This window comes from Papilio machaon, chromosome 10, assembly GCF_912999745.1.
Source record: "Papilio machaon chromosome 10, ilPapMach1.1, whole genome shotgun sequence".
Lineage (NCBI taxonomy): Eukaryota > Metazoa > Arthropoda > Insecta > Lepidoptera > Papilionidae > Papilio > Papilio machaon.
The window spans coordinates 3,057,026-3,070,344 of NC_059995.1; the positions used below are offsets into that span (position 1 = coordinate 3,057,026).

General features: G+C 32.9%; 1 protein-coding gene across 1 annotated transcript in view; it reads left to right on the plus strand.

Annotated features, from left to right (window-relative positions):
* The first annotated feature begins 2,234 nt into the window (after positions 1 to 2,234).
* LOC106717493 overlaps positions 2,235 to 13,319 on the plus strand; it is a 38,555-nt gene continuing 27,470 nt past the window's right edge. The window contains exon 1 of the mRNA XM_014511364.2: positions 2,235 to 2,462. The gene's annotated coding sequence lies outside the window, so the exon portion shown is untranslated. The remainder of the gene's footprint in view (positions 2,463 to 13,319) is intronic.

A 13,319-nucleotide genomic window follows, 5' to 3' on the forward strand; every position in this document is an offset into this window, starting at 1 on the left:
TAACTAGTTTTAATCACTTAACACCCAGTGACCCGATTGGTCGGCAAACAAGCTTTCACCCACTAACGAACGTTTATAAAATTAACTACCAATACTGCGTAAATTGGAAACACATAGTAAAATAGCCTAGTCGCATATTCAGACCCACCACAACGTTTTGGAAACCGAAGTTTGAGGATAAGAAAAGTCATTATTTTTGTCTAAATTGTGGTTTCCTTTTTTTTACTTGTTTGTTATAAATCTAGTTTGTATCTCATATACCAGAATTATCGCATAGATACAAAAAATAAAGTGTTCAGCAATGATGGCGTTTTATTTTTCCCAGATAAGGCGGCAAACAAGCGGCGAGAACAACGAAGAGAACTTAACCCATGGTCAACCACGACATTGAAGGAACTGCAGATGCGTTGCTGGCCTTAGAAAGAGATACGCTCCTTATCGGACCCTAAGACGTTCTGGTTTTGAAATACCGCCAAGGGCAGACCTTCGACAACGCGGCCGTGAGATTCGGTTATTTTATAAAGTTCTATAAGACGTATATACAACTGACCTCATAAGAGGCGCCGAGTAGGTACAAATTAATGGATATTATGTTAGCTTAATTGAACCCTGTCATGTTTATTTATACTCGTAACCTATTATCATGTTAAAATCTTCCCAGAACATTATATGAGCATTAAGTAAACACGATCGTTGAATAACATTGATTCAAACTATATATTCATATAAAATAGTACTATTACTTATCTACTCTTTAATCAATATGTCTATTTATAGAGCAATAAACTTAACTGGCCCGGTAGAAGAGGCGCTGCTATCATAGTTGTATAATAAAAAAAATATGGAACCTACTTACTGCATAGAAAAAGACACAAAAATTAAGCCATAACAAGACAAATAGTGAGATAAGATTCTCGAGAGGCTTTTTGGACACTGACAGGAGAGTACTAGTGAGTTGTTGTAATTTAGTTCCATTCATGCCCACCGGGTCAAATACGTTTGTCGGTCTACAATTGACGCATTCACTATTGATTATGGAATTTAAATACTGTTATTCTAATTGATATGGAAACTCTAATTTATACAAACAATCAACGTTTATTACATTGAACAATAGAAGATGCTCACGCTGCTATTTTATGAGCCAAGTCTTGCAACAGAGAGTTGCGAAGTTAGACATCAGCTCTACTGTTGACTAGATTTTTTGAAACTATTGCTTGCTGAAATAAAATAATAACAAAAATTATTCTTTAAGGATGTTCACTATTAATATTTCTCTAGAGTGGGTGCAATGTGGAAATTTTATTATAATCACAATGTTGCAATGTGTAAAATTAATTACACGATAATTGAATTAAGAGGTTGGTTTACAATATATCAATTTAATTACCTAATATTTATTATTGACTATATATTATTTTATATACAGAATACAAGCAAATCTTAGTAAAATAACAAGTGTAACATTAATTAATTACTTTCTTTCCCGAGATTATGGTCAATAAAAATATGTGAACAATTTTAGTAAGGGAAAATATCACCATAACATCGACGTAAAAGAAATGAGTACAGATTTCTATGGTAACATTGTATTTTTACGAGATAGTCGTAAAATAAAAAGACATGATTAAACGATGTAATTTTCTTGAGCCGCAAAAGCATTTCATAAGTGGTGGGATTATTTTGCGATGTATTTTTTTTCTTTTAAAATTAATACAGCTAAGTCATAACTAGGGTAACTTAGTTATATTAACATATTTTATACTAATACCATCACATATATAAAAATCTAATAAGATTTTAAAAATGTAAGAAAATGAAAACCCCTTAATAAAACAACATAAAGTTATTCAAATCAAGAAAATAAGACTTTAAAAGTTATTAAGCTTTAGAACATAAAGCATAATTTTTTTTTACAACAAATTCTTTCTACTGTATGTAGTTATCTTTATTTAATCACGAGAATCAATTAACGTCCCATTTTTTGCCGAAAGTGAAATGATACGCAAAAGAATCATCATACAGATTCCGTTCCTTCCCCACCGGATGCTGTCAGATATCTGATTAAATGCATATTAGTTCGAGATGCGCGTTGTTGTCAAGTTTTATTTTGTGATGGGTCGCGGAAGCGGCGCGTGTGTCGCGCGGCGGGCGCGGCGGGCGCGGCGTACGCACCGCTCGAGTTCGCTCCGACTGCGACTCGGAGCGGAGTTCATTCGACTAGTAACAGTCGTGTAAGCTGCACGTATCCCGCGCCCGCGCACGACCCAAACTTTACTCGCACGCTCCGACGTAACGTGAATGAAGTGGTGATATTATCATATCGAGTTTTTTTGGTTCTACAATACTTTCATTTTATTTATCTCGCTGACAGTTCAGCGGCTGTTGTGTTGTTCAATTTGTTCTGTGACTCTGCAAGTTGGAGGTGTACGGTTTATTTTCAATACGGCCGTCTGTTTACGGTGAGTGCGTGTTGAATTTCAATGTATGTTTATGTAGAAGTGTCGTCCAGCTGATTTATGCAGACGAGAGGAGATCGCGCCATGAACTGCATCGCCGACCGAAGGTCGTGCGCTGCAACACAATCGGTTTCTATGTCACTTGATTTGTTTTGAGTTCTAAGATATCCGTTTCGATACCCACAACTCATTTTTGATTTATCCTAAAATATTACGACCGACACCAAGTTTTTTTTTTTTATTTTTTTAAACACGATCTGAAGGTAAACGTCAGTTTTTTCACAATATCTCACACTGGCAACAAAACCAATTAAATGCGATTAAGGAAATAATTTAACAATTTTATCGCATTGTTCACAAGCAAATGAAGCACGTTTAATGAGTTTTAAACAGAATTCTAAGCGTTTTATATTCATTAATAACCATTTAATTATCGGCTTTATTATCAGACGTACACGAACCAAATGTGTGCTTTAATTTCATATTGGCATGCGTTGATGTCTTTTCTAGGCTTTTACAAGCTTAGGCCTTCCTTGGTTGCGGATTATGAAATTACAATTGTACACGTTAGTGTCATGTACAAAAATTGGAGCAATTGGATACTGATAATCATAATTGTCCTCACAAATTCTGATAGTTCTTGTCTCGCAAACAACACGAGTCAATATTATTACGATTCGTTGTTTACATGTCCCTTATAAATTATTCCATCGAATGTAATAAATCCATTCATCACATTCTATTACATGTTATGTTTAAGTAATTAATACCTTAATATAATATAGACGAAACTAAGTTGCATTTTATTTTACACGACATTAAAAATAACATAAATTAAAGAAAACATACTTTTAAAGCTTTAAAAAATATAATAAAAACAGTATGTTCGCATAGGCAAGATTTAATATGTTGTTACCGAGTCAGTCACAATTATTTTCAAGGTTATTTAATAAAAAGGAATTATAAACAAATATAATTGATCATCACTAAAAACAATTTGTTACAAGCATCGAACACATAAGAAGGAAATCTTTATATTTCATGAACGATACCATATATCTTAGGACAAATCTAATACTTATTGAAATTGATACGATAATTTGTAATTATGTAGAAAAAAATGATATAATCATTGATAGTACAATTAAGATATGTATTTGAAGGTATTGCTTAAAGTGTGAATTCCCACCTGTTCGTTGTCTTTCTTGAATTTGCATTTATCGTACATCGGCGGTGTTTTATTCTCTGTGTTATGATAACACAAATGTCACAATCTATAAGAAATCAGAAGCCGCGAGTTGGATTACACATTTAAATCAACATTGGTGCAATAGATACTACGCACTTTAAAAGGCTTGAACGTAAAGCTAGTTTTGTAACAGACGTTACTATCAAATATGGTTTTATACAAAGTTATAATACATATCTGTTAAATATATAAAAGTTTTAAAATGGACCAGATATTATGACCATAATCCGATAACTTTAAGTTCGTCTTGTACAAATTAACAGTAAACAAAAGGTATAATTTTTTATGTGGACTAAATCTCACAATATTAAATTCAATTTATTTGATTCTAAATTTCAATTTTAAATGTAACTTAAAATTATAATCAATGTGATTTATTGTGAATGGGCAAAAATTAGATGAAAAAAAGCCACTAAGCCTTTCAGATTCAAATTAAAGAAGAATTAAATATATTTTTGGATAATCATAGATGTTAGCATGATTTACTCATATAACGTGCTGCATTGGGTCAGCGGCCTTAAAGCTCCAACGGAAGGGACAAGGGAACAAAAGGCCGACGAGTAGGTTAACTACTCTATTGATGCCAATGATATCATATGTTTCATCGTATTTACCACAATTGTAAAACTTTATAACGATTTTTAACCAAAACATAATTCACATTTTTGGAAGAAGGAAAAGGCTAATTTACTTAACCTTTATTTTAAATATATATTAGGATCCTATCCTTTAAAAGAAGAATGTTAGTTGTTTATACTAAATAGAACAAGAGCGTTTTAGCTTCATTGTAACTAATAGCTTTGTAGGTGATGTTTAGCACAATTGCTGTCACAATGTTACTAACACAGGTCGTAATGTAAACCGAATAGTCCGTACCGCGCGCGCCTTGTTGAAGATTAGATTACAGAAACTAAACAGATGAGTACACGCTGTGCAGTTATATTCTGTAACAATGCATTATACTAACAAGCATCAACAATACATTTTAATCTAACTGTATACAGTTACAAATTATAAAAGTAAATTTTAATCTCATTGGTTCAGAAACCACCTAACTGTATTCAAGTGTGTTTCATACTGATGAGATATATATTTTTAAAACTCACTCAATAGCCTTATTATTATTTTAAAAGGGCTTTTAGCGTCGTAGTGATAGAAGAGATTGCATTGACATTGGAACGAGCGCTCGAGGCGAACGGAACCTGTCGCAGAACAAACGCGCACTCGCGACTCATAAAACTACCAGCTTATTACTTTTATATCTCTTTTACTATACCTACTTTTACTTACTTATACAGTACAGTACTTGAAAAGAAATAAAAAAACATACTTCATATAACTCCCTTGTTTAAACAAAGGAAAGTATAATAATTAGTTTTTTTTTATATTCAAATTAATTTATGTTACGGTTATTTTAGCGTTATGTAAACAGCTTTAATCGAAGGTACTTTCAATTCAATTGGACATATTATCTTTTTTAATAAAAGTATTTATAAAACCGCTTTCACCGTAACGTATTATCTCAAATCAAAACTTTTACTATAACAAATTGCAATTTTTTTATTTATTTACTACACTCAATAGAGTCAATTCCGGACGATACTTTTTTTTACAAATGATGTTTATTTTAAACAAATTTTCTCAAGCATGGTCAACTAAAACCTGAGTACATGGCAGTGCCCTCGGCGAGCTTAGTAACATTTTGCTTAAGCTGGGAGAACGTCATTGCTACTCCACATTTTTTAATAAGTTTATTAAAATTACATCGGAAACGATCTAATAAAATAGTAAAATGTATTAAAAATAAACATTCAAATACACCTCGGATTGTGCAGCAATTAAGGTGTGGAAAGGCCTCGTAAGCCGAAGCCGATATAACTTCAAAGAGTCAGCGTGAAAGCCGTGTCGCGTTCACGCTGCGCTCGCCTCCATTCACGTCAATTTACGTCTACGTTAATAAACTTAATTATAAATAACGACTATCGCTGTTAAAATAACACATTAAATAACTTTTAAAATGTCTTTCATGATTTAGAATAGAATACTGGTGAAAAATACTGGATTAAAATCATCGTAACTTTGCTGTTACAAATACCGGCCGGTTATCAGTCAGTTGCTCGATCAATAGATGTTTTTCACATCAACTAATGAGATTTGGTTTTTGTATATCAGACCATGTGAACAAAGTGGGCACAGAATGAGTTGTTCCCGCGTCCTCTCCCACGGTTCCCGTCTTTGAGTCGATCGCGCGGACACAACAAAAGCTATACATTAGCCGCCGACTTTTTCTTAGCCATTGTTTTGTTCACCGCTGATACCTGGAAGTTAAAATTTTATTTTTCTTATCTTTTATGGAATCAAGATTCATGATGTGTACCGTGTTACTGATTATTACCCCGAGAGCTTGTGTTTTTTCTCAAATAAATAAATTATAATACACATCTATTTCGTTGTAAGCGTTTTTTTTTTCTAAAATAACAAATTCTTGAATTTCAGGAGTTACGGTTTTTCGTATTTTTACCGCTTTGTACCATTAGTATATATTATACTAACTTTGGTTTAGGATTTACTAACGTCGCCGAAGAAGGTTTGACTTAAAAAACTTTAAAACGAAAACGCAATTTTGCTTATGAAATTATTTGATTTAACGTACTATTTCTTTGTTTATCTATATTAATAACGTTAGAGTCTTAAGTACGACTGCACGCTATGTTTGTTTTTTCTAAGCGTATTATTTTGTAAACTTACGTATCTTTGAATAGTTAGAACGATATTTCCTTGTATAATCTACGTTCTCGTGTTAATATCGTATTTCATATTTCTTACTAATGTTATAAATGCGTAAGGTTGGATGGATGGATATTTGTTATTACGTATCTCCAAAATGCCTTAACGAATCTGGATGAAATTTGGCATAGATGTAGTAAGAACACATAAGCTACTTACTAAGATTTTTTTTAAATGCTCTGACGAAATCGCGGGCAAATGCTAGTATTTAAATAAATACAAGATTAAAAACGTATCCGTTGTGATACAAGCGCGGCACTAAGGTGCCCGTGCGTATAGGAGATGAAAACGTTTTCACTGGGAACTGTGCCATGCGAATACACTAAAGTTGACAACCGACCGAGTTCAACTTATTTATTGCCCTTTTAAAAAGCGACGGCCCTTCTGTCTTACAACGTTTTATCGGTGTCAGAAATAATTCCGTAATTGATTTATACGAGTACCGAATATACCGATGTCGTTCTTACACTCAAATGTAATATGTAACAGCAATTTAGTTATACGGTCTTCTGCACAAATGTAGAATACATTTTTTTTTCTTTTTTTTTGTAGCATTGCCAATGAATAGACCCATATTATAAACGAGTTTTATTAAATTTATGTATTGCGTTTTATTTGAAACAAAGTCTCTGAATCTAAAAGTTTTTGTAATATTTTAGTCAGTCTAATTATTTATTTTATTTATTTTATTTTTATTATTATTTCTGACCAACTTATAAGATTACGCGGTCTTAAGAAATGTCAATGAATTTTTTGTTACATCTAGAATGATCTGATGTTCTCGATTACATGAATGTATGTACAAAAAGGCGAGGCGAATGAATGTGTCGTTTTAATTAGAACCATTTCACGCACAATAGTCTCGAAACTAGCACTGCGGTCCAGTTTGATTTTAATTGCTGACTTATTAGAACTCCGGAGCATCTTGAACTGCATCGCACGGGCGTATTGCAGACCGGCTGCTGCCAGCTAAAGGCCGATTCACACACTAAAAGTATCGTGTTTTAACACTCAAAACTTTAAAATTTCCTTGTATGAAAAAAAACATATATTGCAAAAAAAAATTAAAAACCATTCGTTCGTAAATATTTTCAATAAATAATTCTAATCACAATTCACAATTATAAATACTGAACAATTATAACTCGTGCAAACGGCACCACCTCTTTGTGAATGAGACTTTACGCAGCGAACAAAGTTTACCGTTGCCGGTTGTTATTTTTTTTTACTCCTCTTCATTTAATTCCGTGAAGTGAGGTAACGGTGTTGCTCACATTTGTTTTGGTTCGTCACATACGCTACACACTGTTGCATCTTATATTTTAACAAGTTATATAATACTAAGCTATATATATTAGGTCCTTACATATGAAATTGGCGTTTTTCGTACTGGCCACTTTAATCACGAATTTCTCCTCTTTGGTAAGGAATTCCAAATTCAAATTTGTACAGCTATAGACTCATGTATTTGTGGTTCGATGACCGTCATTCATTTGTTTTTTTTCTTCTGTTTTTTTCTGTTTGCGTCACTCATTTTACAAAATGGAAAACTTAAAATATCGCATTATTTACGAGTACGAGTTCCACCGTGGCACTAGTGCTGCGGAAACGACTCGAAGGGTGATTGATGTGTATGGCGGTCGTGTTGCAAAAGAAAACACAGTTCGTTTTTGGTTCCAACGTTTTCGTTCTGGAAATTTCGATCTGCAGAACAAGCCCCGTGAACGGCCTGAGACTCAAGTTGATAATGAAGAGTTGAAGGCTATTGTGGAAGCGGATCCATCGCAAACCACGTCCGAGTTAGCTGCAGGCTGCGATGTTAGTGATAAAACTGTTTTAATTCACTTGTAGCAAATTGGGAAGATTAAAAAGCTCACCTCACGAATTGACTGAAGCAAACCGGCAAACGCGCGTCGACTGTCGCGTTACATTACTAAACCGGCACAATAATGAAGGTATTTTAAACCGAATCATTACCTGTGATGAAAAATGGGTTCTTTACGATAATCGGAAGCGCTCAACGCAATGGTTGGACCTGGCCAGCCAGCCAAATCCTGCCCCAAGCGAAAATTAACCCCAAAAAGGTTACTTGTTAGCGTTTGGTGGACTAGTGCCGGTATTGTTCATTACAGTTTTCTCAAATCTGGCCAGACTATTACGGCTGATGTCTATTGTCAGCAATTGCAAACCATGATGGAAAAGCTAGCGGCTAAACAACCTAGTCTGGTCAATCGCTCCACGCCACTGCTGCTTCACAACAACGCTAGACCACACACTGCGCAACAGACGGCTACTAAATTAGAAGAGCTTCAATTGGAAAGTCTAAGACATCCTCCGTACTCCACGGACCTTGCTCCAACAGATTACCATTTTTTTCGAAATTTGGATAACTTCTTGCAAGGGGAAAAATTCAACTCCGATGGGGCAGTCCAAATCGCCTTCAAAGATTTTATTGATTCCCGTCCGACTGGTTTTTTTTAGTAAAGGGATCAATGAACTACCTATGAGATGGCAAAAGTGCATAGAAAATAATGGTTCATACTTTGATTAATTAAATATATTATATTAAAAAATATTCGACTTTTTGTTCCACCCATACAAAACGCCAATTTCATATGTAAGGACCTAATATTTCAATTATATCTTTCCCAAACAAAAGTTAGGTTATACATGTAATTATACACTGATAAATGTGCAACTATTATATTCAATAGTAAAAAAGCTAATAACACCCCAATGTTTATATTTTACCTTATTATTACTTTGAAAAGGTAATTTTTCGACATCGCTTTTGAAAAACCATGAAGTCTGAATTTCGTCGTGTCGATATATTTAGTTATTAAATGATTTTAAATTAGCAACGCAAAAAGCTATATCTCTGTCGACAGGACACCTGTTTCTTCTCATAACAAACTGTTTCGAATATTACAGATAAGATTTTTTTCCACACCTATAATATTTTTTCCTCTATCCCCTTAAACATATACCGCCTTATTATAAAACGTGGTCTAACAATAAAACCTGGTTTAAACCTACATTCGAAGTGGTTTATTTAAAATTCATATTACAAAACTTAGTTTAACGTTAAACCTGGACTATCTATGGTAACAACTTTAAACCATTGCGTCCCCAGGTTTAACTATTTAGACCACAGATTTAGACTTATATCAAAAGTGTAAAATTTAAGGTTATTCATTTGAATTTGCTATCCGCTTAGTTACGAGTTTTGTGCCTTATCGGATTTTTGTTAAAAATCTGATTTGGTTAATTTAATGGACATGGAAGACATTGAAGATATTGAAACATCTCCAATATTAGAAATGTCACGTCAACCTAATAAACGTCGAGTTCGTTTGGATCCTTTTGTCGAATTGTCGAATGAAGATTTAAGAAAAAAGTACCGATTTACTAAACGTTTTGCGGAAAAAATAGTGGATCGAAAAAGTAACGCACGATTGTGCGACTAATTGACGCAGTATTTCCTAAAATATTAAAAATTAAATAATTCTTCCGGATTAAAGAAAGTTTTTAAACGTAGTAGTAAATGAAGTAGTAGGTAATTAATTATTTACTTTCTTCTCAGAAGTCCAATTTGCAGATCATTTTGCATATCGTTGATCCATTTTCAATTAGTTTATTGACAATTACACACGTAAAAGCAAAGATCGCGCGGGGCGGGCACTTTCGAAAGAATTCCGTTTGACGTGCTTTATTCTATTCCATTTTATATACATACCCGATAAAAGATAGCCAGATGTTACAACTTTCGCAGAAACGGAACGTTTATTATCGAATGACATTTAGTGAGCGAATGATTATCTGTCATAATCGATTGACCGTGGTTCAAATTCTTAGTTTATGAAGTTCTGCTTTGGTCTACGTTTTGTAATACGGATTCATTTAGACCATGGTTTTAGAGATTAAGCTAGACTACGTAATTCGGGTTTAAACCAGAGTTGTTGAGATTTTTTGTAATAAGGCGGTTAGACTCGTTAATGTTGGGAACTTTTAAAAGGAAATAACACTTGTCAATCAAACAAAATGTAGTATTTGTAGTTTTTGTATCTTTGATCTCATTTAAAAACATTATTTTTACTAAAATCTGTTTCTTTTTCTTGTAATTTTTAACTATATCTTAATTTATTTAAAAAATCATTTAGTTTCCCTTGAAAAGCAATAGTTTGCTTTGTCGTTGCATACATCTAAGGTCCGGAACAATTTATCTACGTCAATATTTCACGCCACGTTAATGTCTTCAACAGCGGAATGGTTTTTCTAAGGAAGTGCGACTTACACTACAACATAACGCCATATGGATGTGCAATCGACCACTATGTTATATAAAAACTTTAACATTTATTGGACTTCAAGCTCGTAAGATATGTAATTTGTTTTATAAAAAATATAAAAATAAAAACTGTACTTTGTAGGATCGTTGTTACCGTTCATATGTACGAGAATTATAATCAAAGGAAATTTAAGAGTAATAAATTGCAAGATATTATATAACATTAACCCATTTATATATTATAATCAGTTTATATAACTAACCTCTAAACAGTATCTAACTGTTTACTTTTTTACTATGAAAATATAAATATATAGAAAAGTCTTTTGTAATTTTTTTCTGAAAATGGAGCTTTCTTGTGATCACTCTTACCTTCAACATATTTAGTTGTAAGACTATCTCACCTGTCTATAATATTTGATTGTACTAAACTTTCTAAATTTCTTCAGTCTAGCTTTCTAAGGCAGTAAGAATGCGGCGTCAGGAATTCGATCATGTTACAAGATTTAAACACAGGCCATCCGATCACTAAGTTATATAAATGAAGTTCTCGAAAGACGTCAAAAATACACGACCTTTAGGAAAGTTGGTAGAAACTGTATAGCTTGATAAATATGATCCGGTGTGCAAAAGTGACTCTTAATTACCATTATAGCACATTAACGCCTGTCACAAAATCCTTGTCGTAATGTTGCTATCTTGTGTGTTATTTTCTATGTCTAAATAAGTCCTCTGACCGAAGTACCCATGATAACAGCACCCCTCTCATCAAGCCAGAAAAGTTTGTCGCACTATATATTAGAAGTATGTTACTCATGTAAGCAAAAAATGTTTATTTGTTATTTATTGCATTCACCTTTCAATTCTCACAACCTTCTTATTTCCATTGAGAATATCGTGAGAAGTGATTTGACTGATGCTTGTGGAATTTGTTGAGTCGGTCCAAGAGTATGCGGCCGACGCACGTGGCTATGTAATTACCTTACAATGATTGTAACATATTTATAGATCAACAATAATACAGTGTGTAAACGATATTATTTACAAAGAATCACGCAGTTCGTACATCCGATCATAAATATCATCGGATTTATAAACATCCCATGTTTCAAAAAGAATGACTCCAACAAAATAAAGTATGTAAATATTTCTTAAAAAAATTAGTTATTACTAAATTTCAGATAGAAGAAATAACAGAAACCATAAATATAAAATGTCAAAGAGCAGTAGGATGGCCAATATTTAGTATATAGGCGGGAAATTAAATTTAAAAGTAACAAAATAACCTATCAAACATTAATAATAAAGCAATCACTGCAATCTATTTATTGTATAGCAGTGATTTTGGTAACAAATATACAGTTAACGAATCATAGAACTTTAAATATTATTTGTGAATATTCTATGAATATTAACTAAGGTTATCAATACATCGTGACAAGTGAGGTCGCTAACGAGTGTGGGCACAGCGCACCGGCCAGTGTATGTGTACTCAAAGTTGCATTGATTAATTGCAATGGACATAATATTTACTATTGCTAACAACTGCTCTGTACAAAGTCAATTTACACACAATAATCATATCAATAGTAACACAATAACGCCTCACAAAAGATAGTTGGTGTAAAAATTATTAATTATATTTCTTAATTCCAAATAATTAAAGCTTCAATTTACGCAGATGCTTGTTCTCTTTCAAGACAATATTCGAATCTCCAACTGTAAGTAAATTGTATCAAGATGATTAAGCTATTAGCGATTGAAACCCTTGATAAGTTAAGTTAGCAAAACTTTAAATAAGGTGTATTTAAAATTAATTTAATAAAACCTAACTACGTTCTATATATACGAAAATTAAATAGGGAAAGCGTGCGAGCAAACACGTACACGAAAAATTAACTATAAACCTAGTTTACTTAAATGTTATAGAGTGTAATTACGCACTCCAACGAATTCGATTAAGTGATTCGTTCTTGAGAAGTCGTTGAAGAAAATCTTTCCCACACACAGTAAGTTCTTATGTACTACTTTACTATTCTAGAAACTTTCTTTTAAAATTAACAAAGTTGATTTTTTTACTAAGTTGAAGTAAATATTTTGTATCAAATTTATATTGATGGTAAGCAAGAATATTATACAATTTATACTCGTATAAATAATTTAATACCATTTGTTAAAGAATTTTAATACTTGTCAATGATCGCTTCTTTGAATCTCGAGTTACTGGTAACCAATAAATCGCAGTTGTAATCGATGTTTTTCTTTTATAACCTTACACAGCGCACTTCTTCACCGGATCCTTTCTGGAAGCTCTAAGATTATACCCAAAGGTGGGCATTAACTCGTTAATCCGTTAATCGTTAATTAACGAAGTTAACATTTTCCTTAACGGATTAACTTTTAAGTTAAATTCAAAAAGTGTTAACGCTCTTGTTAACTTCCGTTAAATTCTACTTCCGTTAATTTAGTCCGTTAATTGTTACAATAGACACTTATTGACGTGTTGTCATTTTATTTAAATTATGCATCAGGCTAC